General features: G+C 53.2%; 1 long non-coding RNA gene across 1 annotated transcript; it reads right to left on the reverse strand.

Moving 5' to 3' along the window:
* Positions 1-7,967: 7,967 nt before the first annotated feature.
* Positions 7,968-11,199, reverse strand: LOC116900794. The gene is made up of 3 exons (XR_004387953.1): positions 11,032-11,199; positions 9,565-9,848; positions 7,968-8,482 (listed from the first exon to the last, which is right to left on the reverse strand). It is a non-coding gene; the product is annotated as an uncharacterized LOC116900794 (long non-coding RNA).
* Between the last annotated feature and the right edge of the window lie 14,461 nt (positions 11,200-25,660).

Raw genomic sequence — 25,660 nt, forward strand, 5'->3', positions numbered from 1 at the left:
GTCAACCTCCCAGTGTGTCCTGGCTGGGCACTAAGGCCACGTCCACCCCCACTGAAACCGAGGAGCCCAAGGAGCCAGGCTGACAAGTGTCCTGAGAAGCCAGTCTTGGACTAGCTTCACAGGGCCAGCTTTCGCCCTCCCCGACAGGGACCGGAGAGCCCAGAGTGACTGTGGGGCTCCTCTACTCTTCCAACTTCAGCCCCAGGGAGCCTTGGTGCATCTCCAGATCCTATTAATCACAGAGGGCACGGGAGAGGCACCAGAAGAAAGCTGGCACGAAGGCAGAGGGGTCAGCAGCAGACGGAAGGAAATGCATATTTTTTGGCATCTAGCTGCCTCTGCAATGACATAATCAGAAGGTTCTTACTGACTGGGCAATAAAACCACTCATAACCATGAATGCAGAATGCCTTAGCGCAGACAGCATCCCAGCCTTGGTGAAGGTCACCCCAGGGCCTCAAAAAGAGGACCTTGCAGGCAGCAGCCTGTCAGGAGGGGGGCTGCAGACAGTCCTGGATGACAAGTCGGATGTCCTGCCTTGGAGACCCTGTACCTACTACCCACTGCAGTGCTGGGACAGTCACCCCAGTGTTTCTGAGAATACCACGCTATTGGAGACATTGTCCTATGAAGAGTTTGGTGTAGTTAGACTAGTGATTGTTGGGTTGTTATTATGGGTAGGGAGGTTTGAGGAGGGGGAGAAGGTCTATGGGCCTGAGGGTCCTATGGCTCCAGAGAGGGAATTTGGAGTCTGTGGGATTTCCTCGTAGGGCCAGGAGGAGGATGGGCCACAGAAAAGAACACAAAAGATAGTCCAGGACCATGACTCTCAGCTCTGCTGTCTCTGGACTCAGAACAAGTATGGTCTACTAGGTCAACTACCCACACAAAAAGACAACTCTGAGTTTTAAGGAACTTAACTCTGAAGGACCTTGGGATCCACTTCTTGGATCACTTCACAGTCTGCATGGACGGAAGGCAGGCTGCGGCAAGGCCTCAGGTCGGGGCCGTCACATCAAAATCAAGGTGGTAACTAGGGCTGTCTCTCTAGGTCGGGGCTCTCCTGAGCTCATGGGGTTGTCGTGGAATTCAGCTTCTTGAAGCTGTGGGGTAGATATCCCTGTTTCCACAGCGACGGGCATGGACTGTGTTTCACACTCCCAAGGCTTCTGGACTGAGTTCACAGCATGGCTGCCATCTCTATTTCGGCCTGGCCCACCCCTCCTCACATTCCTTCTGATATCTGTAGGTTAAGGAGTCGTGTGAGTGACTAACAGCAAGGGCCCCAGGGAGTTTGGGGTTTTCGGTGGGAGCTGGGAAGTAGAGTCCCTCAGCTTTTGGTGAGCTGGAGAGCAGGGTAGCCTCACCATCCTGGGCTGAAATGGAGATAGGTTCCAGAGAGCCATGCCTGTGGGTTCTCCCCTGTCTTGCCGGCCCAAGTTCTCTCTCAAGGCCAAGCCCCTGCTCCGATCCTGTGGATCTGGCCTCCCCAGCCCAGGCTGCAGTGGGGGAGTCTCCAGATGAAGGACACTCACCAGCACAAGCCTGCTTTCTCCGCAAAAAGACACCCGAGGACTCCAATTCAATCATTTATAAGGGCTCGTAATAAATTTGAGGAATACCTCCAAGGTTGTGAAAACCCAAATTTTACTTCCTCTGGTGCTGTGTGAGATGGCAGGATCATCCATCAGGACTTAACAGAACCTCATTTTTTTTTTTTAAGTGGATGGTTCCTTCTCCAGCATGGTGGTTCTCAATGAAAGTAAGACTTGGAGGAGGGAACCTGGGAGTATGGCCAGACCCTGTGCGTGCCTCAGAGGTGAACCTTCTCAGGAACTCCACAGTGTGCCCAACCCTGTGCCCAAGACTCTTCTTTCTTTAGACCATCAGAAGCAGTGAATAATGAATATTGCACCCCAAAGCCCTCAGGATCCCAGCATCTGCCACCAGTGGCAGGAGGGTAGGATGGGCAGGTGGTCTCTACCCAAGCCCAGATTCACAGAGTCCACTGGGGACGAAGTGAGTTTGGTTTGTCCAGCCAGAGATCCAAATGGGGGTGTGTGTGGCAGGTTAAGGTAATGCTAGCGGCCACTGAGGCCCCTGAGGTGTGGAGTTGCCTGCACATTAAGCTCTGGACAGAGGCAGGCAGTGACAAGGCATTCCTGGGTGGTCATCTCCTGCCCAGGTCTGCAAGGAAGGGTCTCAGGGCTATCATGGCTCACTCTCCTGTGGATTGTGCGTGTGCACACACACGCGTACACACACACGCGTGTACACACACACACACACACACACACACACACGCATGCATATCCCAAGTGTGCTTCGATGTTTGTAAATGCCCCATTTGAGGACTCAAAACCCATCCCACACTGAGTTTCCGTCCAGAGAGTGCTGCATGGCTGAGGGGAGGCTGTTTAGGGGCAACCTCTGCACTATGCCCCTTAGAGCCCCGTGTGCCAGCCGCACTTGGCGGCAGTTCAGCTCTTTATCCAAATGAGTTTGGCATTTTAAAAAAAAAGCATCTTAGTAACATTTCCAAAATGAATATTTATAGGGCAAGGGCTGAGGGAACGGCTAATTGTGGTAGAGAGCCTGTTGGATCAACACTCCTCGGAGGACATTCCCCGGAGAAGGCGGCTGCCCCTGACTCTGGGGACCAACCCTTCTATAGGGGAGACCCCAGGAGATGCCCTCGAATTCATCAGTGGGAGGCTGGAGCTGACAAGCATAGAAACTCAAACTTGGAGGCTCCCTTGGGAGGGAGAGGCCCAGGCTAGGTGGGGGTGGGGGAGCTGAGACATTAGTGTGTTACACAATGCTTTCACAGGAGCTGGGCGACAAACCCCCAGCCAGGCCAATGGCCCAGCCAGGGGTCTTTCAATGACAGCTCGGAAGGCCTGCAATCTGCCTTAGAGAATTCTCTAATCAGCAAGGCCCCTCCTTGTGTGGAGCTCAGGGAAAGGAAAGTTATCAGGGAATATCCCCTGGAATTTTACCTCTTGAATTTTCCCAGAAGGGACCAGGTGGCTCGGTAAGTTCTGTCCTAAACATGGCTTCTGGACACTGTGATGACCGTGCCCAGGTCAAATCACTTGACATGAGGCGGATCCCAACCCTGCAGGAGCAGGTGTGAGTGGGCTGCACCGGTTTGACACTCCATTGGCTCTCTGAGTCTTCCCCAGGTGAGGGGGGGAGCTCTGGTGGATAGGACCAGAAGGAAGGTGGGGATGGCAGCAAGGAGGTAGGCCAGGTACATAGTGAGGCAGGAAACTACCACAGGATGTTCCCCTGTGTCCCCACCTTCCTGCCCTACCCATTTTGGTTACCTTCTTATGAACACCAGAACAGGAGGCGGCAGGGTCACAGAAAGGGGAGGGCAGGTCTTGAGGAATCTGGAGAACTGTACTCGGTAATGAAGAATGTACAAGTGATCTCTCTCTTCTTGGGAAAGACAAGACACGAGCCTGAGAGAATGCAGAGGCTCATGGGAGGCAGGATGCTGAGGGTCCCTACATGCACCTGCCTTCTAAGTTGATGCTTTATGCTAACCTGTGAAATGCTTTCCAGGGCTTAAGTCTACACAAGGAACCTCTCCCTGGAGTAGACCCAGAGGTTTCTTGTGGAGCCACAGAGACTCAGTGTACAACCTCAATGTCACTCCGAGGGCCTTGTCCTAAGGGCTTTCAGGGCTGGGAAGACCCTGTGTAAACTGGAAGTGGATGAAAGGGGCTCTGGCTTTGACCCCATTCTGGCAAAGCAACCACTGAGTCAGGCTCTTCCTGGGAATGTGGCTGTTAGAAATGTGGCAGGCTCAGGCACATGGAGAAAGGTATCTGAGGTAGGAGGTTTCTTGAAGGACCAGAAGTACCCACCACAGCGGGTCTTAGTTTTCCCAGCCAGCCTTCCATTTCTCCTCGGCCCCATTTCCCTACTATGTTTTACTCAGAGAGTGCACACTGAGCTCTCCTTGCCTTCTTCCTTATCACCATGGTTTTCTGGTCCCTAACCGTGTGGGAAGTACATGGATTGGTTTTCCGGTCCCTAACAGTGTGGGAAGTACATGGATTGGTTTTCTGGTCCCTAACTGTGTGGGAAGTACATGGATTGCTTCCCAGAGAGGATATCAAGCCTTTTCTGGATTGAGTTGAGGACAGAGCTCATTAACACACCTGGGCTTTGTCACGACCTGGAGGTAGAACCAGGGAGACACTTTGGGAAGATGGGAACTTGTGGGTCTCCCTGGGAGTGGCCTGCGCTGGGCAAGGGCAGAGAGGAGGGCAGTCTGGATCATAAGGCTGGAGGCCATGGGGATTTAGCAGCGGGCTCAGCAGGATGGGTAGTGATGAAGAAACAGCTCCTGAGCTGGGGCTAGCCGAGAGACCCTTATAAGGTCTTGGTGGAATGGTGGCAGGGAACTGGGCCTATTGCTGTGGCTTAGGAGCCCAGGATGGCAGGCAGAGTGAGGTAACCCCGGCCAGGGAGTCTGTGTCCCCTCAGACTGAGCTGGGTGGCTGCTCTACAGCAGGTTTTGGTGTGCCCTGCACCTCAGCAGAGTCTCTCTCAGGGAGAAACAACATTTGGGCAGAGTTTTTAACAAATGGCAGAAATTGGCCCCTGACCTGTCCATCCACCCATTTGTCTGTCTATCCATTCATCTGTCCATCTGTTGATTTATCTGTGCATCTATCCCCCCACTCATCCATTTATCCATCTATCTACCCACTTATCCATCCACTCACACAACCACCCATCCGTCCATCATCCTTCCATCCATCCATCTATCCATTCTTCCATCCATCATCTATCCACTCAACCATCCATCCACCCACCCACCCACCCACCCACCATTCATCCATCATCCACCCATCCATCCTTCCATCCATCCATCTATCCATTCTTCCATCCATCTGTCCTACTCAACTATCACTATCCCCCCCCCCCCCCTCCCACCCACCATTCATCCATCATCCACCCATCCACCATCCATCCATCCATCCTTCCATCCATCCATCTATCCATTCTTCCATCCATCATCCATCCACTCAAACATCCACTCAACCATCCACCCACCCACCCACCATTCATCTATCATCCAACCATTCATCTATTCATCCATCCATCCATCCACCCACCCATTCATCCATCCATCCATCCATCCATCCATCCATCCATCCATCCATCCACTGGCCTGTATCCCCCTAATCCTTTCCTGTGGGACCATCTAGATAGAAAAGCAGTCAGGATCACATGAGATAAGGAGCTCACCAGCAATCCTTCCTGCCCTTGTGTCTTTCAGTGCCGGTAGAGTCATGCTGTGGTGAGTAGAAATCAAGGTGCCATCTGACTGTCCTCCAGGATGACAGATACTAGGATGGGGGCCACAGGGAGGGAACTCCCTTTTCATCCCCAACACTGATCTCAACCCTGTTTCCATTCCTCCAAAATAGGAGAGACTGTGGCTCCAGGGTGCTTCAAAGCCTGGCTTACCCGTTGCCTAAGGTCTTCTTCCAGGATGTTGGTATGCCCTTCACAGGAGGCTTTTAGTAGCTTATGGAAAAGCTGATTTTGAGCCCCACTATTTAGCTGGTGGGGCTGGGGAGTGGGAGGCTTTGGAGCTCTGCCTGGCCCCAGACTCAAAGGGTCAATCTAGATCCTAGGACCTGCCCTCTATCTAGCCTGCAGCTCCTTCTCTGGAGGTTCTGAATGCTGACCTGGAGCTGCTGAGGTGTGGCAGGAGGCTAAATTGTTATCCCTTGGACTGGGTGTCCTGAAGCATCCTGCATCTGCTGATGGGTGAGCTGTCACCACACTGAGTGGCGCGTCCATCTCGGGAGACGGATTGCTCTCTGCTGACACTGAGGCAGTGAAATATGCCTTTCTTTACGAGCTGCCAGGGAGGTTTTCCCTCTGCCGTTAAGGGAGTGTGTGTGTGTGTGTGTGTGTGTGTGTGTGTGTGTGTGTGTGTGTGTGTGTGCGCGCGCGCGTGTGTGTGATGCCTGTGGGTATTCCAGGTCTGGCAGTGGCAGCCTCCCAGGTGCAGTGGGGGCTGTGTGCTCCTGTGGCATGGTGAAGATGCCTCACATTCATATGCAATCCTCTTGCCACTGCTCCACAGGCCACACTGGCACGCACAAGCCTTCCCCACTACAGTTGCTTCATGGCATGAGTGTACACCACAAACACCAGCGTGGCGGTTAGCTGACACAGGGCAATTCTGCAGGCTCCATCTTCTGTTGGGGACTCATAAGAGCTCTGTGAAGTTTGGCATGCTGAATGGATACACATCAGGGACACCAATTTTAGCAGTAACATTAGGACCCTGATATACCTGCTTTAATTCCTGGCTTTTAATGACCAGCTGTCCATCCTGGACAGAACTGCATATGTGTAGTGTAGACACTGGCAGAGAGACATCACGGATTTGCATGAAGCCCAGGCTATCTTCTCACTGGCTTTGTTGCCTATGGAGCCAGTAGCCATACCCAAGTCATGCCAGGCCCAGGCTGGGACAGCACAGAGAGTTGGTCCATGGGCATAGCCATAGGATATGGGCAGGAGTATCCATCAAGTTGTTCCTTCCCCTTGGCCAGTGTCCTCCCCACCCCCGCCCAGGGACCATTTCCTCACATACCTTCCTGCCTGGCTCCCTTGGAATTCAGCGTAGAGCATGCTGGGTATTGCTGGTGGGCCCAAGAACACATGGAAGTTGATTCTACCATTTGTGCAGGCCACAGGGAGTCTCAGCGTGGGTCCTTGTGGACTCTACTCACTGGGAGGGTTTCTTGGAAAGTCACAAGGCAGAGTGAGTGTACTACCATTTCTGTTACACACAACCAGACATTTAGCCCTTGAGTGCTCAATGGTTTTTTTTTTTAAATAGGTTAGAAGTGCAGCCCAATGTCAGGTGACTCCCTCTGTAAGCTATAGGCAAGTCTATGCCTGTTGATTTCCAGCTTCTAGACCACTCAACCTTCCATTCCTGGTCCTTTCCTCCATCCAAAGTCAGTAGTAACAGGTACTCCCAAATCTCTAGTTATCCTTCCCTCTATAAGGATCCAGTGTCCAAGATGATCAGGACCATTTCTGCCCAGAATTCCTTAAATTAACCCCTTCTGCCATGCAAGGTACTGTATTACCATGATTACATACCCAGAAAGGAGTAATTTAAGGAAGGGCTTCTGTTGGCTTACAGTTTAAGGGGATGCAGTCCATCACGGTGATGGGCAACGGTGGGAGAAACTCAAGGTGGGTTGATCACACTGCATCCGAGGTCAGAACGCAGAAAGGGATGAGCATTGTTTTCTAGCTTACTCTTTCTTTCTTTTTCAGCACATGTCCCATTCAAGCCTGCAGGATGCTTTGACCCATTGTCAGGTTGGGTCTTTCTACCTCAGTTAAGCCTCCTCAGAAATGCCCTTGCTGACACGCTCAGATGTGTGTGTCCACAGTGATTCTAACAAGCTGACAAGGAAGACTGACCCTCACACAGAGAGACATGGTCTGAGGTTCTGGGGTATTCTTGAGAAGGCAGGGGCGGGGGCAATCTTCTGTCCACTTCACAGCATGTTCCAGCTCTAGACAGGACTGAGTAGGGAAAGCGGGGTTTACTTAAAGCATTTCGAAGAATGTCCCCAAGGAAGCTATAGCTAAGGCCCTTGAAGATCGGGGAACCCATGCCCAGGTCTAGGCAGTCCTGAGCCCAGGCATGGGGTCAGTGTGGAGAGAGGGTGGACTAGGCCTTCAGCTAGGTTTGTCTATTTTTCAGTTGAGGAGAAATTCCTGTAAGAGAAAGGCACCAAGCTGGGAGTGACATGCATACCTGTAATCCTAGCACTCTAGGGGTCCAGACAGGAGGGTCAAAGGTTCAAGGTCATCTTCAGGGACATGGCAGGCAAACTTGCTGGCAGCCCTGGGCTAAGTGAAACTGTCTTGAAACAAAACAAAGACAGAAGGGACCATTTTTTTTGAAGAGAGCATTCTTGGAAATGGCCATGGTACCCAATACCCAGTACCATGCATCAGTCATCCCTGTCTCCCTCTTTATCATCTCATCACCTCCAGGAGACCTGCCTCTCATGAGTCATCCCTTCCCTGCCCACTCCTGTATCTTCCTACTCTGGGAGTTTCACATCCAGCACACTCTGTGTGTGGCCGCTTATGTTGGCTCCACATCCTAGTTTCAAGAGTCATGGCATGTAGCCATGCTTTGGGTTTTATCACCAGATAATATACCATCCTCTCAGTGTATGTGTGGTTCCCTGGTCACTAGTGGATAGCATGTGTGCTGTTTATAGCATGGATACTGTTGTAGGGACTTCTCAGACACGTGCCTAGGAGAGCAGTTGCCCGGGCTTAGTAAGATCTTAACTGTTGAAGAATCTTCTTATGTTCTGCAGTGGCCATCACTGGTGTGGACTTCTCAGGGTTGGGAGTGAAGATATGGGGTTGGATGGGAACAGCGTCTCCTCAGTCTTGTTTCCTGGGGAAGAAATAAGAAGCATACACCAGTCTTGAGAGCCATGTGTTCATGGTACAAGGACGAGATGGGTTCAAGCAAGTTACTTGCTTAGTCCCAATGCCAGTGGGTTTGGGGGGAGAACTATTGTCTACAACCCATGACAAGGGTGTTCTAGCTCCTGCTCCTTGGTGGAGGACAGGACTGGCTTGTCCAGGCTTTGTGGCTAGCCCCTGCTGAGGTATAAAATGTATGAAAAGCCTGTTCCGGAGAACTCACTGTGGGGAGCAGAGGATCTTGGGTGGCTTTGCTTCACTGTGGGTAACCAAAGATTCCCCAGACATAGGCTAGTCTCTGTATGAACCCCACACAGCCGTGGGAAAACGTCTTTGTAGTTTGCCTGAGCTGATGCATAGTGGGCACAAGACTCATCCAAATCCAAGTTGAACCCTCATGATTCTAGCCAGAGCCCCCAGCCCCACCATGCCCTGTCCTTGAGCCTGCTTGTTTAGTGATCGGTGGTTCAGTCAGGTTATTGAGTCATTCATTCCCTCATCCATCCATCATTCATTCACTTAATTCTCCAAGAACCCCCAAACCAGGTATTGAAAGTGGCAAAGGTAAACGTGTTGGGGATAACTGTTTTGGAGGACTTTCCGGCCGTCCTCGCCGTCATGGGTACAATGCTTTTGCAGTTGTATTGACTCTGAGGCAGAGCCTTGCTATGTAGTTCCTGCTGGCTTGGTACTCGCCATAGCCCAGGCTGTCTTCAGACTCTCGGCAACTCCACTGCCTGAATGTTGGGGTTATGGGCTTGTGCTACCACACCTAACCACACGTAACCACAGTGTTCAGGGGACCTAAGTAACATGGCAGTCCTAGCCGAGCTTCTTGCTCCTGTGAGGAGGTGCCTAGCAGCCTTATAGGTAGACAGTGAGGCTCCAAGAGGCTAGAAGGCTTCCCTCTACAATTTTGTCATTTGGCGGTGTCCTGGGGTGGGGGGGATCTGGGGGGCAGTTTGTCCACTATAACTTCTCTAGGAAAGAGGCAGCCCTGAGGCCTGTGAGCCTTGGGTACACTGGGTACACCCTCAGCTCTACACCCACCTGCAGCTCGGCCAGCAGTGCAGATGCTCCTCTCTGCTTCTCCTTCCTTGGTTGGGACACCGGTCACAACCAGCCTGGATAGTGACTTCATTTCTCTCGTGTGTGGTTTGGCTCTCTCATCCGCATGATGTGGCTTCTTCTCCATCTTGTAGCCTCTGCAGGCTGGTCTCTGTCAGTGTCCTTTCCTGTTGGGTGACCAAGAGCTTTGGGGTGAAGCTGAAGGGGTGCCTTCCCCTCACCGTCTGTGAGTTGTCCCGGGAGGTCAGGCTACTCAGTTATGTCTCCTGGGAAGATGTAAACAATCACACTCTCTCATATTAGCCAGCACAGAGAGGACACTTCTCGGAGTACAGGAGGAGGGAGGCTTCCGAATGGATTCTAAACAGCAGGAAGTCGTTGTATGCCTTTGTACCCTGCACAGGAACACTCATGTCCTCTGCGGAGCCCGAAGTTTCCACCAACAGTCCCAGAATCGTCTCGATTGTCTGTGGTCACTGTACTTGACAGTAGCAGGGTGGTAGAGACTTGCTCAATGTCACTTTGCTCAAAGGGGATAGTTGGCTAAAGCCCAGGCTGCTAGACTCAGAGTCCCAGCCCAGTGGAGCCATGTTCCCAAGCTATGTTCCTTATATAACCCAGGTGGGAGCAAAATGGAGCCATTCCCACGTGTATTCACTTTTGTGGATAGGGGGGTTTTCTAGTCACACAGCCTTGATGCCAGGGTCTGGAGGAGTTAGGACAACTGAGTTGGCCATATCTTTTGCCCAAGGTGACCTGCAATTCTCATGGCCTGGGGTTGGCTTAGGACCCTTAGGAAAACCGGTGGCTCTGTTGCCTCTTGACCCAACCCCACTTCTGAGCAAAAAGCTATCACTCTGGACACACTGAGGCCCTTGGCCAGATGGGTCTTTAGGAGACAAAGGCCAGGGAGCCACTCATCCCCCTCCCTAGGCCCCTATCTCCGGAGTAACTCCAGGCTCCCCAGGGCACTCTGAAGAATGAGTTGGTGTCGCCTCAGAGAGAGGCCAGTGCCCACTGGGCAGGAGGCACCTCTGTACTGGGCCTAGCTAAAAATAGCAGGGGGATTCGGACTGGGACAGCCGGTAGCAGGCTAGTCAGGGAGGGGCTGGGAGGGGGACAGGGCAACCCAGGACCTCTGTCAATGGTGCCGGGGCTCCCACCCTGTTCCCTGCTGCCTGGCCAGCCTCGGCCCAGCTGACAGGCTATTTTTTCCCCTGCTTGACTAAATATGGTCAGGGCGCACAGCCCGAGGGGGGCCACTTGGCCGGGCCGCGTGTTTGGGATGTTTGGCGGGGTATATAAGAACTACCAAGGTAAGGTCGCTCCTGATCCAAGGGCCCCTTGCCCCACCAGCGTTGGGTCAGACCATCCCGGTTCTGCCCTCCCCTCCCCCTGCATGCATGAATCTTGTTCTGTGGGGCTGCGTGCGTGTGTGAGCGTGCATACCCGCGGGGCCTTTCTCTTTTTCCCTTTTGTTCTGCTCTGACCTCTACCTGGTACCGGCAGGGCTGAGGAGGGTGCAGGAGCTTCCTGCAGCTTTGGCCGGGCAAGGTGTGCAGCTGGGCTCTGCCTCCTTAACTCTGCATCGGCTCTCTCTCTCTCTCTCTCTCTCTCTCTCTCTCTCTCTCTCTCTCTCTCTCTCTCTCTCTCTCTCCTCCCCCCTCCCCTCCCCTCCCTCCCTCTCTCTCTCTTTCCTTCTCCCTCTTCCTCCTTCTCTCTCAAGATTTCCCTGCTGCTAAGTCTGCGCTGCTGCAGGAGGGCTGGGGGAAGGGCAGGGGTGCGGAGTCGCGGTGTCTTCTTTCTCTCTCTGCCCCCCCTCCCCACCAAGTGCGGACGCAATGGGAGCTCCGGCCCGCCCCCACCCCTGCATTTGCGATTGGCTCCGGGAGGAGGTGGCTACCGCTGCCGCTGCTGCAGCATCTCCCGGGGAGCCGCGACCCTGCGCCCGCCGCCACCGCTGCCGCGGTCACCAGCCCAGCCCGAGGGGCGCCCAGGGCTCCCTGGTGAGTCCCTCTCAGCTGGCTGCTTCAGCTGCCCACCAGCTAGGAAAGCCCCTGAAAACTTATCGGCAGTGGTGGGGGTGTGCCCTCCGGTGAGGTGGGTGCTGTGGGTGCTGGTGCCGCGTGGCTCCGAGGGGGCGCCTGGAGTTTCTCCCAGCATCATCCACATTTGGAAAACTGCAGAGCCAGCAGCCGGCAGGGCTGGGAGGGTTGGGAGGGCGCGTCCAACCGGGATGCAGAACTTTGACATACGGCTTTTTGCAAGAAAGCAGCGCCCCTGGATGCTTGGTGGAGGGCAGGGTGGATGGCGTCCGCTGTTCTAGGGGGTTGGCACGGGAGCCGAGGAAAAAGATTAACCAGTTGAGTGCAACACCAGAGATTGTGGCTAAACTTACCTTGGAACTTGCCACTATGAGTGCGTTGCGGGTGGGGGATTTCTGAGGAGCGCTGACAAGGCTGTCATGGGCTGGGACTCCGGATTTCTGAAGCTCTCCCAGCCCTACCAGGATTAGATGTGTGCTGTGTCAGGCATCCAGGGGCTGGAGCTGGGGCTGGGACTAGTGCTGAGCTACTGTTCACAATGGGAGTGGGGCTCAGGACAAGGCCCCACCTCAGCTCTGCTTGCCATGGGGGTCTGCTTGGAGGTGGCTGACAACCCGTTTTCTGTCAAGGTGGGAAACTTTTTGAGAAGTGATTCTCGTTCATTTCTGAATGAGCAGCTCCTGAAGTGGGTTCAGACTGAATCAACCTCTGCTCTTTGGGTCCCCCCAACTTTCTGTTTGACATATAGAGGCTATCATACGAACACCGGGGAGTTGGGACAGAGGGCCGAGGCATCTGTTCTTAGAGTTCTCAGGCAGCCTAAGTGGGAGCTCAGCCACACCAGGGGTACCCCCAGAAGCTGGAAGCTGAGGCTAATGTACTAGTGCCCCTTTTATCCTTTTATCCTTGGCTGTGTGGAAATGAAATTTTAACAGTAACCACATGGGAAATGGGCACAGTTTCTGTCCCTTGCTCATTCCTGCTGCATGAGCGCCCTAATCCTCTCTCCACCCTGCCCAGCTACAGCTGCCACAACAGGGGGGACCTCTGCATGCTGCAGGCTCTGCAGAGACAGGGCCCTCCCAGGAATGGGAGAGTCTGGATGCTCTCTGGGGTGTTTCCTCACAGGGACAGGGCTGGTCAGGTCATACCAGAGACAGACATTGTCCTGCTGACACGGAAGAACTGAATGTTCTTTCAGGAGCTGGGACTGCCCTGCAGCCCCACACCAGGTCCAAGCCCAGCCAGACCCTCTGTTTCTGCACCGGCTCTCCTGCAGTGGGTGTCTTCAGCTCTTTCTGTAGGTAGCCGCCTGCAGGGACACCTGTTCCAGGGTTCCAGCACTTTACCTGCAGGCTCACCTTGGGTGATGGAGAGCGCCCAAGCATGTGAGTCTCCTCCTCCTCTTCCTCACTCCCCTCCAGACTACCCCGTTCTCTTTCTTCTTTCTCTCAGTCTGAGAATGAGCTCCCTTTCCACTACTGAGAATCTAACCTGGAAGCCCTCCTGCCCATCTTTCTGTTTTTCAGATTCCTTTCTACCTCACTATGGGTGTAGAAGTTGGTAGGGCAGAAGGGAGCCTCCACTTTACTTCCAGAGAGATCTCAAAAATCAAGAGGAGAGACAAAATACAATTAAGTTTCCCAAGCATTTCCCTCGAACTTTTTTTTCAAATTAGTCTGTACCTTTTTCAGAAGTTGGTACAGCAAGGGTCTTCAGGTCCAGGGGGACAGCCCCTTTGTTTAGCTACAAGCTATTAATTAGGGACTGATGGAAGCTGAACCAGGTGAGGGACAGGCCCTTCAGGGATGGGCTCCAGATTTTCATGGACTGGTTCCTTACGACCTTCTCAGGTGGCTGTGCTGCGTAGCAGGGGATGGCGTTGGTGACTGTAGGTCACCAGGAGGACAGAGGGTACAGAGGAGCAAAGAGGGAAGGGGACCAAAGAAGGAGGTGGCTGGAATAGAAACTCCCTCACTGGCTTGGTCTCAACTCTCAGGCCAGACTGAGCCCTGAAGAGCTGGCCAATGAGTAGGTCACCTCTTAGTAGCCCCTAGACACTGTGGGGACATGGTGTTCAAGATCACCATCTTTCTCCTTCACTTCAAAGAAAGAGGCACTGAGCCCTCCTCTTGGGGACTCTCGTTTTGGGAAACAATTCATCAGGGTCCTGCCAGGGGAGCCATCGCCTGTCCAGGTAAGCCCCCCTGATTCATTTCTGGAGACTCACGAAACTGCTTCCCTCATCTGACCTCAGGGAGCTGGGCTCTTTGCTCCCCAGGAAAAGGGTGTGCCTGGTTCTTAGTCTGGGGTGCTGGTCCCTGGTGGCCCGAGGGTGGAGCTGCTCCTGTATTCTGTCTCCTTACCCCACCCTCACTGTCCTTGGTGGTGACAAGGTGGGCAGGAAGGAGAGGGAAGATGTTGGCAGAGTTGGATGCTATTTCTCGGAGTCTGGGATGTGACTTCCCTCTCTTGGGAAGAATGGGAGAGAACTCGTTCCATTGAGGGAGGTATGAACCACGGTGGGGGAGTAAGGGGGGGGGGTTGAGACTTCCCAGCATGCCCTGTTTGCTTCCAGTCTTTACCAAGTGTGCACGTGTGGGAGAGACTGAGTCTCGGGAGACACCAAAGGGGGCCCAGCTTGTGTTGGGCCACTTCTCGGAGCCCCTTCCCTGTGCACCCTGAACTACCTGCTTGGGACACATACTTCTTTATATGCCCATATGGACCTGCTAAGCTATGGAATGTAAAGAAGTATGTATTTCAGGCTAGGAACTCTCTCGCCAGACTGAGGGGTGGCCCTTGCCTTGTGGGTGGCTGCTCAGGGCAGGCAGTGGACACAGGCAGGGCCTCGGGAGGCCGTCCGTCAGGGGGCTGGCGGTGTCCCTGTCCCTGTTGGCATTGTTCTGCCACTTTGCCTGTGTCAGCAGGTGGAAATGCTCGTCAGACATTAAATATTCAGTGTGCTGACTGCGGCAGAGGGAGGAGGCCCTCTGGCAGGCCTGGGGTCCCAAGTGGGGCTGGCAGGGTTGGTGGTCTGTGAGAGCTTGGCTTGGGAATGGAGTTGTAGTGGTCCTTGCTGTGCTCTGGAGGAGGCCTCTCCAGCAGAAAGGGGCGCAGAGCAGACACTGCTCAGACCACTGGGAGAGGCAGCAAGTTCTAAAAGGTGGTGCTTGGTGGTGGTGGTGGTGGTGGGGCATGAAGGGAGGGGAGAGACTGTAATAGCCACATGGCAAAGGCTTTTGAGGGATGAGTCTCCTGCTGGCTCACAGGGCCTGGTGGGGAGGGGAGGTGGAGAACCCTGTGCAGACACTGCTGCCCCCCTGTGTGCTGATCGTATCCGTTCGCTGACAATCTCAGTTTCAACTCTGCTCATGGGTACCCTGGCCACCCATGGTGATTAGGATAAAGGGAGCTGAGGGTCTGAAACTGTCCCAGTCTGGGTTGGAGGAGCTGGCCCTGGGGGCCTGGGTCAGCAGCCCATCCGGGAACCCTGGCAGCCTAGGCTATTTCATTCCACCCGACTCAGGACCCATTCTGCCCCTGGTTGCTCTTATCAGAACCCCAGTGTCATTCCATCATACTTTCTCACCAAATTCAACCTGAGCCCCTCTTCCTGGGAAGGCTAGCCAAGTTTCTGCTGAACAGTCACAAGCGACCCAGCTGCTAACAGCTGGTTTGGCCAGGAGAAAGGGATGGGTTGACAACCTTTGAGTCCCAGGAGTGGAGGGCAGGGTCTTCCAAGCCCTTCCCACAGAGCTCAGGCAGATGCAGGGCAAAGGACTCCAGGTGCAGCAGAAAGCTGGCTGCCTGTGGGTAACATCTACCTGGCTTCAGTTCTGGGTCTTAGAGTAGCTGCTGCCTGTGATCTGGCTGGAGTCGTCCTCCTCACACAAGGGATCTCCTTCTTCACAGGCCAGGGGGCTCTCTGTCACATGCGTGTGAGAATGTGGGGATAGCTGTCAGTTGTCCCCGTGAGCTGTGTGTGTGGCAGGTACCCCCTTGTGTTCGACACACCGTGACCTTTGGCAGGAATGAGATTGTGGGGGTGGGGGCAGGGCCCCTCTGTCAGCTCCCAAGAGTTGGGGCTTGAGCAGTCAGGTGATTCGAGCAGCTGAGGCCAGGTTGAGGATCCTCAGACCAAATACCAGAGGCAAATCTGAGCCCACAGGTGGCTTCCTACCTGCGTGTTCTCAAGGTGACTGTAATTGAAGGGCTAGAGGTCTCCATAGTCAAAGGGTCGGTTCCCAATTTTTTGAGTCTTCCTTCTGGAAGCTGCATTCTCTCCTGGTCTCCGTCTCCAGGTGCAGAGGGTGTGGCAGTGAGACAGCAGCCTTGCCCTTGCCTCTCCCCCCATTCTTGGTCACTGGTCCCAGCGCTGTCAGTGCTCCATAACCCCGGAAGGTCATCTATGCCCTACTCGATTCCAGCTCCGGCCACAGGGAAGTAAACAGCCGGTGTGCGGGCACTGAAGCTGCCAGGGGCCACGGGCACACCACTGTCTTCCGCTAGATATGTCTGTCATACATTAAAGCTTTATTGCAGGATGTGGTGTTTAAATAAAAGCCTTAGTGTTTTGGAATTAGGTTTGACTGAGCAGTAAAACTAGAGAGTTTGCAGGGAGTGATCCTCAGCCTCCTTGGTTATAAATCACCTCGGTGTTCTCTATCCACTGAGTTAAAACGAGAACCCCTGGACGGACACACACATGCACACGCACACACACACATGTCTACCCCCAATCCCCAAGCTGTGTGAGGACCGATTCCCTGGACACTTGAGAAGGTGTGTGATTGCCATGTCTGCTGCATGGGTTTTCACAGGACCCCGAACCATCATGCTATGTGGTTGGCTAAGACAGTCTTCTGTGGTGTCTTAGAATTTTCACACGAAGGAGAGGTGAGGCGGGCTAGGCTGGGACAGGGATCCTCACCTGGACTTTCCTAGTTTGGGTCCCATCCAGACAAGGAGCCAAAGGATTCTAAGAGGTAAAGGAGCCCAGATAAGACCCACAGGGAACAAAGAGGACATGCCACTCCCTGGAACTCACCTAGCAGGTTGGGGACTCAGACACTGTGGGAAGAAGGCATGAGTTCACTGAAACAGGGAGGCTTCCCTTGGAGCTCTTCAACTGCCAGATGCACATGCACGGAGGTCCCGGGGCCTGTGGTCTGGTGGGGGAGCAATAGGGTCACCCATCGTGGTTCTCCCAGGTTCAGGGGACCCAGCAAGCTGAATGTTCCATGCTGTGGTTCATACCCGAAACTTAGGACCTGGGCAGTCTGCAGATTGGATTGAGCCACATGAGTGTCTGAGTGAAAGAGAGTGTGTGTACATGTATGCATGTGTGTGTACATGTATGCATGTGTGCATGTGTGCATTGCTTCTTCTTCTTCTTCTTCTTCTTCTTCTTCTTCTTCTTCTTCTTCTTCTTCTTCTTTTTCTTCTTTTTCTTCTTCTTCTTCTTCTTCTTCTTCTTCTTCTTCTCCATTCTCCTCCTCCTCTCCTTCTTCTTCTCCATTCTCCTCCTCCTCCTCCTCCTTTCTGTCAGGTGGCCAAGTAAACTGTGCCAGCCTCTCTAAAGAGGGGGCTCTGACATTGACTTCAGCTAAATAAACAACACCGTGCCTTGAGGGCGATAAAGCATTTTATGGCACAGGCACTTCAGAGTATGCTCCAGCCTGGTAAGGTGCTAGCAGGGTCCCTCAGCAATCTCATTTAGAACTGTTGACCTCATGTGAGGAATTAACTACTAGGTGTGGTTAGGTTGGCCGGGATGGGTCTTTCAGGTGTCATAGTCCAGGTCAAAGTTAACATTGTTAAGAGCTGCATCTCACTCCCCTGTCCCACCCCCAACACCAAAATGTTGTAAATTAAAAAAAAAAAAAAAAAAAAGGAAGGGACCTGAGTGATCTTTAGGGCCAGGGCACCAGGGCACGGTGACGAAGATGCTGGTGAGGAGGAAGGAGGGAGGTGCGTACGATTGTGTTAATGGCTGCCACCTTAGCAGAAAGGGTAGCCAGCCTTCTGCCGTGAGGCTTTGTGCTGACTCAGCAGCCATGCACTTTGGATTGCAGAAGGTCTGGCTGTCTGCAGTACAGTGCTGTCCCCTGCTCGATGTCCATGGCTAGGGCATCCTCCTTGGGGTTGGGCTGGAGTCGAGTTGAGTGTGATGTGGACCAATAGAGCTAGGGTGTAGGGTGAGGCTGGCTTTCTGAAGAAGCCCAGTTTTGTCCGCTGTCCTTACCTGGCCGCCAATCTCAGACCCCAGTGTCCCGGGTGAATCACACTTGGAAAGGGGCGGGCACGGCTTTGAGGCAGGGAGGGAAGCAAAGAGGGCAGTACAGACAGTTCTCAGATATTCTCCTGGCTGCTCCTTCCTGGGCTCAGCTCCTGGCCGGCTACAGTTGGGTTTGGAAGGTCCTCTGAGGAGGTTGCTTGGTGTCCAGGGAGGAAAGTGTTCTTAGCACTTCCAGTTCGCGGCTGGCTGTGACCCTGGGAAGACTGGTGCTGCTGAGCACGTGGGAGGGGGAGCAGCTACAGCAGCTGGAGTGGTGCAGGCTGCTGCTGGATGCTGCAGTGCAGCCGCAGCTGCAGGCGTATGCAGGGCTGCGTGTCTCAAGGGCAGGGATGAGAGGCCACCCACTACGGATCTTCGGATCTGCAGGCAGGGCGGGATTTCCGTGAGCTGACCCCTGCAGTAGTTGTGAAGTCGGCTGGGTCTGCAGGTTTCCAGGGGGTCTTCGGAGGCTCTGGGGTAGGTCTGCTACCTTCTAGGTGGGACGGCCTCACAGGTCACAACTGTGGGTCATGGAAAGGGACAAAGGTGGTGGCACACAGGTCTTCCAGGCCTTCTCTGTCCACCTTCAGGGAGGGCATTGAAGAGGCCCTAATATCAGTGCTGGGTGTAGAGGTTTGTGGGCTGTTCCCTGGCCAAGAGCGTTCCCTACAAAGTGGTTGAAACTCTAGGGTCTCTTTCCCTGAGGCCAAACCAGGGGCCCGGTTAAGAATAGTGATTCCACACTGGTGCTGGTCAGATGACCCATCGGCAGGTACATGTATGTGCACAGGGAGAACAGATTCAGGGTAAACCGGACATTGAACCAGAGTATTTTTAACTTCAAGAAGGGGAGAGGGCAGCTGTCCTGGAACCTGTCCTGGGGGTTCCACAGGGACACAGTGAAGCTGAAGGACACTGGGGACAGATGTGCCACCTGGACCCTGCCCTCCTGGCAGCCCCATGAGCCCTCAATCATGCCCAGATATGGCCACAGGGCTGTGTCTCTCCAGTCTTGCCCATGTCATGACTGGTATAAATAACCTTCATTCTCAGCTGTCCTGTTGGAGACGGCTGGACCCGGGTGACTTGGGGCTGCAGAGGCCCAGGAGTGGCCCCCACCCTCCATCAGCAGCTGTGGCCTGAGTGCAGCTCAGAGCTCTATTTCCATGTTTCTCCTCCTTGTGTGCCCCTTCTAGGCTGTTGAGTCCAAGTGGGATCTGGCGGCTTCCTCTCAGCCCTTCTCAAGGGCACAGTGCGGTTTTTGCTTACCGAGGAAGGGCAGAAGCAGAAGAGTCTCAGTTCTTGGAGGTGTAGGGGACACCCTGGTCCTATCACTGCCAACATAGTCCTGTGGCAGGTTTAGGCTGCTGCAAGGGTGTCCTGTGCACCCTGTTTGGGATCCGTCATGTTCACACTTTCGAGGTTCCCCTTGTTGACCTCAGCATTGCTCTACTTTTTCCTCAGCTAATAAATTTCTAACAGTGGGGTTCACGTCACCAGACATCCTTGCATAAGGGATAAAATGTTCATCTGGTACCCCTCGAAGGCAGAGGACAGTCTCATGTCTGAAGACAGTACCCTGTCCTGCTGTGCCTCTGCATTTTGGGATATCTTCCCAAACCATAGGGAGAGGAAGAATGGGATAGAGCTTAGAGAACAGTACACACTGTCGTGCGTTACCTGGGTCTTCCACGGTGTCCCATGGAAGACCTCTGCGTCTTCATCTGACAGCCTGTCTGAATTCCAGGTCCTGAGCACTGGTAGCTGCAGGATCTACCTGTGCAGGAGATGGGGTACAGTACACATATGGGACACACCTTTCCTATCCACTGCAGGGCCTTTAACCAGACCCTGTGTTGACAGGCCACTTTTTTTCTTGTCTCTGGACGCATCAGTCCTTCAGAACAGAAATTCTCCCTGACCTCCAGGTTCCATGATGGAGTTCTTATCCACAACTCTTTGAATAGAATCAGTGATTAGTATAGTCCTAACTTTGAGATAATAGCACACACACACACACACACAAACACACACACTCACTCACTCACACACTCACACACACATACACACTCATGCACACACATGCACACACACATACACACTCATGCACACACATGCACACACATATATACATTCATGCACACACATGCACACACATATATACACTCACACACACTCACACATTCATACACACACTCATACATACACTACCACACACACTCACTCACACACATACAATCATGCACACACAACACATTCTCACACATACACACTCACACACATAGGCACACTCACTCACATATACACACATACCAAACACACTCACACACACACACACACACACACACACGTACTCACACACCATCTGTCTTTTGATTTTTGCAACACAGTCATGTGTCCCGTCCTTCCCCTGCCTCCTCTGCTTGGCCCCTGTTCTGCCGGTCTATTTCAGGTGGAATTTATCTCAGGAAGGGCCTCATCAATTTGCCGTGCTCCTTTGTTGACAAGTTTATTAAAAACCCAGGCAACTCTGGTATTAAACTTTTATCAGTGTTGAGAAAAAAAAATACATTTTTCGAACAGACAGAAAAGTTATGGATTTGGGCTGAATGGGTCTTGGTGGTGTTTTGGCTGTGTCAGCACTGCTGATACAAAGAGACGGTGCTGTTTGTGGGGTAAGCGTTCCCTTTGCCTTTCAATTATGGCTTTTTCTGGAGCTTGTCCCATGAGAGACTTGGTACCCTCAAACAGAACTTCCAGAGAATTCCTGAGCACCCTCCCTGGTCACACCGATTGGGCTGCCTGCAATTCTTTGCTATTTATCTTAATAACGAGCCACAGTATGAAGTTAAGTATTAATTTTGTGGCAGATCTGCTTGCCAGTGGGCAATATCACTATGTAGAGAAATACTAGGTTATTGGTGCTTACATTTTACACGCCCCACAGAAAGAAAACTCCGAAAGTATTAAGCAGGAGTAGGTGGCATTCTTTTGAGGTGAGAGTAGGGGCTGTGGGGTCAGGAACCTGCCGTACACTAGGGTGCTACCCCACTGCTAGTCCAACTGGTGATGCTGGTGTGGGAGGGTGCAGGGCCCCCCACCAGCCTCCTACGTCCTCGAGAACCCTAGCTACAAGTTCTGTGGCCTCCGTGCAGTCGTTAGCTACATGTGCGACTAGGCCCAGGTTGTCTAGGAGCAGGAGTATTTAGTATTGTTACCTCGTGAAGGATTCATCCTGCCTTCTGTGTTAGGACATGTCCCTGGAGGTGGCTGTGTATTTTCAGTTGCTGTTCCTGACATTCTGAGGTGAGGCTGAGGAGGCTCAGAGAAACCCTCCCACTGTCCTTGTTGGCCACATAGCCAGGGGTCACCTGTGGAGCCATGACAGACATAGAATGGCAGACCACATAGGGCTGGCCTTCAGATAGAAGGCCTGGTACTTACTGCCCCCAACACCTTTCATGTTGGGAAATGGAGCCCCCAAGAGGCCCACAGATTCCTCTGGTGTGCAGTGTTTGAGGAGAGTCTGAGGTCATTCTGAGTCTCAAAGGTCAGGCCTGGGGACAGACAGCTGGGAGAGCTTGCTACAGCTTCTGATACCTTGGGCTGCTGTCCTTTCTCCAAGCAGGGCCCAGAAGGGGTCTTGGACTCTTAGCAGATGCAGGATGATGCAAATGCCTCCTGGCGAGTTGGCAGCTTTGCTCAGTGTAATGAGCTCATAGAACCTTGAGGAGTGAGAGCGAGGTTAGCCTGTGTGCCAGAGACTGCGGGCGTTGAGCGCATGTCTGCGAGGGTTCCCCGCTCTGTCTTTATCTCCATCGCTCTTTGCTCCAATTATAACTAATTGAGTGCGTACTGCCTTTTCACGGCGTCTAATTTCCCATTGATTTTTTACCAGGGCTGCCGGTGTTTTCAGCATCGGATGCTCATGTCTAGTATCCGTCGCTGCTTGAAAATGCTGAGTGTACTTCTCCCTCGAAGGACGACTCTATCGGCAGATGTTTTTAAGACATTTTAAAAAACTGTTTTGTCTGTAAAATGCAAAACAAAACAGAACCCCAACAACAACAAAAAAACCAAACCAAACAAACAAAACCCCCCACCCCAACAGCAGTTCACTTTGGAAACCTTATAAGGATAGGATTCCCGAAGAAGCCATGCCCACAGGCTTTGGACCAACCCTGCTATCTCAGCAGGTGCCGTGTACACCAGCCACATTGGGTATCTCTCTGCTAGGACGGGCGCCAAGGCTCTAGGTGGCCCTTCAGGGCTACCGTGCCCCTGCTGGCTGGTTTGCCTTCTAGGGTGGGCAGGGGCACACTGTGGTAGAGCTGCTCTTTGCCACAATGAATCCAGCCTCTCATGTCTTGTGTCTGAGAGGGCAAGGTGGCTGGGCGAAGATGAGGATGTAGAAGAGCGCAGAACAGCCTGGGATAGAACAGTTTAGGGGTGACATAAGTACCCACGCCTAGGAGGAGGCGGGTCTTATGGAGAAGTCACGGTCCCTTGAGGTTTTGGAGCTGTGTGATGCAAGCACATTTTTGTTGTTGAGAAAGAAAATAAAACAATACCCACAGGGAGTTCAGGGAGATCAGTTCATGTGGGGGAAATTCTCCAATCAGGCGACATTGGATGGAAATAAGAGCCTTCACAGGGACCAAAGGGGAACACCAGTTCTATCTTCTGGTGACCTTGCTCCTTGGCAGAATGAAATTGTTCCTAAGGGATGGGCATGTGATGTCCCACTGGAGTAGGATTTGGGCTTGAAACATCAGGGCAAAGGTACCTGCAGTCCCCAACGTGGTAGCTAAGAGCCCAGGGCCAAGACTCAGGGCTAATTCTACCTCTTGTCAAGTCTTCCACTCCAGTAGTTATATTGACAGCATAGACAAAGGGATGAGTTGCCCAGCAGCGAGGTCTGAAACATTTTCCTTAAGGGCTGGTGGGGCAGGCTGGGAGCCTGGTGCCTGCCCTGTATAGGAGCAAGGAAAGGAGAGCCGTGTGCTGAACCAGAGGCTGGTGGCTGGGAGACCCTCGGTACCTGTGTGGGTTGAAAGGCAAAGAAAGGCAGAGCCTACCCCTATGACTCCAGAGGGATATCAAGACATCCTTGGGGGGATCTTTCTGCATCAGGGATTCTTGGAAAAGGTCACTGTGAACACAGGCTGGAGTGGACCTCGTAGAGGCTGAGGTTGTGGGGTTACCCAACAGTTCTCCAATGAGTAGTATTCGCTGAAGGTACGCATGTACGCATGCATGCACACAGACAGACAGACAGAAAGACAGTGAGACAGCGAAACCGAGACAGACAGACACATATACAGAGACAGACACAGAGAGAGACAGAGAGAAACAGAGACAGATCCACACACAGAGAGACAGAGATAGACGCATATACAGAGACATACAGAGAGACAGAGACAGAGAGACACAGAGACAGAGAGAGACAGAGACACAGAGAGAGACAGACACACACAGAGAGACAGAGATAGACACATATACAGAGACACAGAGAGAGACAGAGACACAGAGAGACAGAGACACAGAGAGAGACACAGAGAAAGAGAGACAGAGAGAGATAGAGACAGAGACAGAGACAGAGAGACAGAGACAGAGAGACACAGAGACAGAGAGACACAGAGACAGAGAGAGACAGAGAGAGGACACCATGTCCCTGTGCTGCTGAGTTCATTCTCACCTCACACCCTTGCTCCAGTTTTCTGAGGGGAACATGGACCTTCTGAGTCACCGAATATGAGCTGTGAGGTGAGAGGCTGGGAAGGCTGAAGGCTGAGGGTATAGACCCTGGGCCTTTCTGTCCCGCATCACCTCTTACACCACATAAACCAGTCTGTACTAGAATATTCCAGCTTCTGCCTCCCAAAGCCATGTGTGGTGTCTGATAGTCATTTACCTCCAAGGTCACTACAAGCCTGAGCTGTCTGCCCAGTCACGGGGCCCGTGGCTAGCTGAGAGAAACAGGCCTACCTCTACACAGTGAGAGAGCATCTGGGTGATGTGGGCAGAGTCAAGAGTGTAAAGTGTGAAGTCTCCAAGCCTCTATGTGAGTCCGTAGGTCAGAGGCTCAATAGTCTTGGATCTAAAGGAGTGACCAGACGGGACTCAGGACAATGCTGGTAGATCTGTGGGTCCGTAGCAAGTAGGAGATGGAGGTTGTGGGTATAAGGACCAGGAACTGCTTTTCTCCTTCCCAGTGAGGTCCTGGGGTTACCATTCTGGGACACATAGAGGGTCTTAATGTTCATGTGACCCCCTCACACCCAGACCTGGAAGACCTCCAAAGCCCTTGAATTTTCATGGGTTCTCAGAGCAGGGAGAGCCTGGGACAGGACAGCCATGTGACAGAGCTACCTTCTTCCTGGAGTCACTCCTCCCATGGATCAGAAGCCAAATGCTTTGCTGAAGCTGGTAAAATGGAACCAAATCAGCTGTTGGATGGATTTGGTCCCCTTCAACCAGCTGTAGCTGTGCATTGATCACGCCGCGCCGCCCAGCAAGGACACGGCCACAGCGAGGAGTCTTCAAGGGATGCGGCAAGGCCTCAGCAGGCTCCAAGAAAGCCAGGTCACACGCACCACCTGGGACCCTGAGTGGCCCTGGGTTGGAACCCAGGCTCCTCCCCTTGTCTCCTCTGCAGGCAAGTGGAGCAGGAAGCTGACACCTCTCCCCTAGCTGTGACGGACCCAACCCAGGTCATTTGCCAAGTGGCTGTGAAAATAAATGTTCTTCTCACACCAGAGCTCTGCTGAAAAACTGAGTGCTGGGGTCCAGGCAGGTGGGGCTGGAGCACAAGAAACCCCTGATTTCCCCTTAAGTGAATTCCACGCCACCCCAGGCCCTCCAAGGCAGCATCCTCCTATTGCTAATGGCCAGAGGGACAGTGTGAGAATGTATGTCTTGTCACCAGGGAGGCTGAGCTGGTAGCCACTCTCCAGAACACATGGTGGAACGGGATTTGCTGCTGAGAACCCCGCAAGGGACCGCTGATCCGGAGCCCTGCCAGAGCCCTGTGGCACAGGGGCCCATGGGAGGGTTGTTCTCGTGGGAAGCTGGACCGGCAGGTGTGTCTGCAGTGAGCCGAGGTGCCGGAAGTTGACTGCAGTGCAGACAGTGTGCCTCTGCTTGGACCTTATGGACCCAGTGCTTCTCAGGCAGGGTCCTGCATGAGGCTGGGGTCGCTGATCCTCTAAATAACATGCCTGCCAGGAGCGAACCTCGCCTCCTCCCCAGAGTGGCAGGGACAGGGCTGCTTAGCTCAGGAGCTGTGGCTGTTAGCCTGAGGTAGTTGAGGTGTGAGGACGGAGGCCTGAGAGGAGGAGAGAAGTGTGGCTGCACAGACAGAAGATGTTCAGCCCAACCCTGCCTGTGGGCCAGCACCCAGCTTTGCTATCTGCCTCAACAAACGTTCCCATCTCCTTTCTACCCTGATTCTGCACAGAGCCGGCTGGCAGCTCTCTTCCCAAGAAAGTGTATCCCTTAGAGGGACAGGAAGCTAGGGGCTGTCGGAGGACAAGGTAGGAAATGCCAGGCAGTCTTTATTGGGGTCCCTGAGTCCTTTATACCTGGGAGTGGGGTTGGTAACTTTCCTGTGACCTGCCTCCACCCGAAACCCCCAGGAACATGCTGGTAGAGTGACGTCCTTGTGAGATCTTTTGCAAACGGCTACCGGGTGAATTGAGCCCAGGCCTGCCCCAGCAGGGAGACTGGTAAATCTCCACCCCCAAACGTAAGA

This window comes from Rattus rattus, chromosome 5 (assembly GCF_011064425.1).
Source record: "Rattus rattus isolate New Zealand chromosome 5, Rrattus_CSIRO_v1, whole genome shotgun sequence".
NCBI classification, from domain to species: Eukaryota; Metazoa; Chordata; class Mammalia; order Rodentia; family Muridae; genus Rattus; species Rattus rattus.